We start from the raw sequence: 3086 nt of genomic DNA on the forward strand, positions 1-3086 counted from the left end.
CACCTAGTAAGCGCTTGACAAATACCATCATTATCATTATTGTTATCGGGAGAGGCACAGTCCCTGTCTCACACCATGCTCACAGTCTAAGATGAAGAGAGAAGTAGTGTTTTATCCCCAAATTACAAATGGCAAAACTGAGGTCAGAGAAGTGAAGTGACTAAACCAAGGTCACAGCAGGCAAGTGACAGATGCGGGATTAGAACTCAGGTCCTCTCTGTCAGGTCAGGTATTTCCGGGGGCACAATTACTTGTACAAGCACTTTCTGTGGAGGAACACATCCAAGCCTGCTTTCCAGGCCCCATGAGTCAGTCAACTCTGGTTCTAGTATGTTCTTACTTCAGAAAGGGGCGCTATCTAATATATCAATCGATCCCGACTCTGCCACTTGCCCGCTGTATGACCTTGGGCAAGTCACTTAACTTCTCTAGGCCTCAGTTCCCTCATCTGTAAAATGGGGATTAAGACTGAGAGCCCCACGTGGGACATGGCTGTGTCCAACCTGATTAACTTGCATTGACCACAGTCCTATGTACAGTGACTGGCACATAGTAAGTGATTAACAAATACCACAAAAAATATCAATTACCGGTATCTACTGAAAGCTTATTTTGTGCAGAACACTGTGCTAAGTAATTGGGTGAGTACAATTCAATAGAGTTGGTTGATACGCTCCTTGCCCACAACGAGTCTTTCCTTTTATTTCATTTGCCAACCTTGATCAATTGATCATTCAAAACATTGATATAATTTAGTGAGTGCCTCCTGAATGCAGAAGTCCTAATCAACATTCTTTCTTTCCCATCCCAGTTCTGGTGTCCCACGAGGGAACAAAGGATGAAAGAGGTTTGATCAATTGCTACCACCAAAGGTTTCCCGTTCAGCTCTAGGGAATTCCGGGAACGAGAAATGTCACCATAATTTAACACCTCTGACCAACGTACTAGGCCATTCTTTCATCTAAACAGTTTTCCTCATAAGATTTTCCAAAAGCTGTGTTCTCCCAGCTACTTAGTACCCTCCTCTGCCCTTGGTAGGCACTCAATAAATACCAGTGATTGATTAATTTATTGAAGGCGTTCTGAGGAGGTTTCTATGTTTGAAAGCTAGTTAGAGCACCATTGTGAAATAAAATATTCCTTGATTCGGTAGTCCCGACACAATTCTGCCTTTGAAGTCTAAGGATAAATCAATCAATCAGTAGTATTTATTGAGCAGTTACTGTGTGTGAAGCAATCTATGAATGACATTTATTGAGCACTCACTATACTGAGTGCTTGGGAAAGTACAATTCAACAGAAGTCGTAGATCCGCCCACAATGACCTCACACTCTAGAGATGATAAATACAAGTGACTCTAATGGGAATTTAGGCTACTGGGGAATAAATTTTGGGGTGAGCAGCATAGTGTAGTGGATAGAGCATGGGCCTGGGAGTCATAAGGTGATGGGATCCAATCCTGATGTGTGGCCTTGGGCAAGTCACTTCACTTTTCTGTGCCTCAGTTACCACATCTGTAAAAATGGGGATTAAGACTGTGAGCCCTATGGACGACAGGGACTGTGTCCGACCCGATTTGCTTGTATTCACTCGAGCGCTTAACAGTAAGTAACTGGAACCCAGTAAGTGCTTAACAAACACCATAATCATTATTATTATATGATGCACGCTAGATTTTATTTTGGTCATCAAACAAGACTCAGTGCTAGCTGCCATCCATACCATCTGAATTGTGTGACTAACTATTGAATATTTTTTAATGTTTGCCAGAGATCCTTTCCCTGGAAACCTACTGAGCTCTGTCTTTTCATGAAATGATCCAAAGGCATATGTTGGGTGTATTTGCTTGGTTGCCTTCTGGATGCACGAATAAAACGTCTCCCCCCATTAAATTATAAGCTCCTTAAGGGCAGGGGCCGGGTCTTCTAACTTTATTTAATTTTTTCAAGAACTTAGTACGAAGCACTGCCCAGAATAGACATTCAACAAAAACTATCAATCAACCAATTATATGTATAGTGTTCTATGTACAGGGCTCCCCTCTCAGGGTTGCCCCTGGAGAGTTTCCAGTATTCTAACAGTCTCAACTACAGAAGGGAGAGTCAAGCAGAGGCCTACCCATTCCATTCCTAGCTTGAGCAGTGGCTAGTGAGTGGAAGGCAATCTGCTATAAGTCAAAGCTCACTTGTGCTGGCAGCAGCAGGTTGAGGGAGAGTCAAGGGTGGAGACTCAAGTTAAATGCACAGAAGGAGGCGATGGTAAATAGCTTCCATATTTTGACCAAGAAAACTCTATGGATCCATTACCAGAACGATTGCAGATGGAGAACGGGGCGTTCTGGGAGAGATATGGAGTCACCGTGGGTCGGAGACGACTCCACAGCATAAGACAATGTGCAGGGCCCTGTACTATGTAGTTGGGAGAGTACAATACAACCGATAGAAGTGTTCCCTGCCCTCAAGGAACTTCCAGTCTAGAGGAGGAAACTACTGATTGACTGATTCTTTGAAAAAGCAAATGTGCTCACTTTTATCCTTCTGGTGGAGCATTAGAGAGGTTGAGTATGCAGTGATGAGGGAATGGGGGTTTTAAGGGTAAGTGATAGGTACTGATACTTTATTCCCATATTCCACCTTGGCAAGGCTAAATGACTTCACCCAACTGGGAGACGGGAAAGAGGGAGTGAACAATGTTCAGCTTGCCATCAGTCAATCAATCAATCATATATCTAGACTGTGAGCCCGCTGTTGGGTAGGGATTGACTCTCTTTGTTGCCAAATTGTACTTTCCAAGCGCTTAGTACCGTGCTCTGCACACAGTAAGCGCTCAATAAATATGATTGAATGAATTGAAAGAATGAATGAATTGAGTGCTTACTTTATGCGGAGTACTGTATTAACTGTTTGGGAGAGTACACTATAACGGTGTTGGTAGACATGCTCCCTTCCCACAGAGAGCTAGTCGTGTCCCTCTCTGGTGTGGAGAGAACAGTGATCTAGTTTGCCGGAAGTGCTTGAGTTTGGGTTAGTTTTGGTAACTAGTTGTTGTATTTGTTTGGCACTTACTATGTGTCAAGCACTGTTTT

General features: G+C 43.2%; 1 non-coding gene across 1 annotated transcript; it reads left to right on the forward strand.

Annotated features, from left to right (window-relative positions):
* The first annotated feature begins 2038 nt into the window (after window positions 1-2038).
* On the forward strand, window positions 2039-2176 carry LOC114813914. Its single transcript, XR_003761659.1, has one exon. It is a non-coding gene; the product is annotated as a small nucleolar RNA SNORA7 (small nucleolar RNA).
* Window positions 2177-3086: the final 910 nt, after the last annotated feature.

The sequence above is a fragment of the Ornithorhynchus anatinus genome, chromosome 8, assembly GCF_004115215.2.
Source record: "Ornithorhynchus anatinus isolate Pmale09 chromosome 8, mOrnAna1.pri.v4, whole genome shotgun sequence".
Taxonomy (NCBI): Eukaryota; Metazoa; Chordata; class Mammalia; order Monotremata; family Ornithorhynchidae; genus Ornithorhynchus; species Ornithorhynchus anatinus.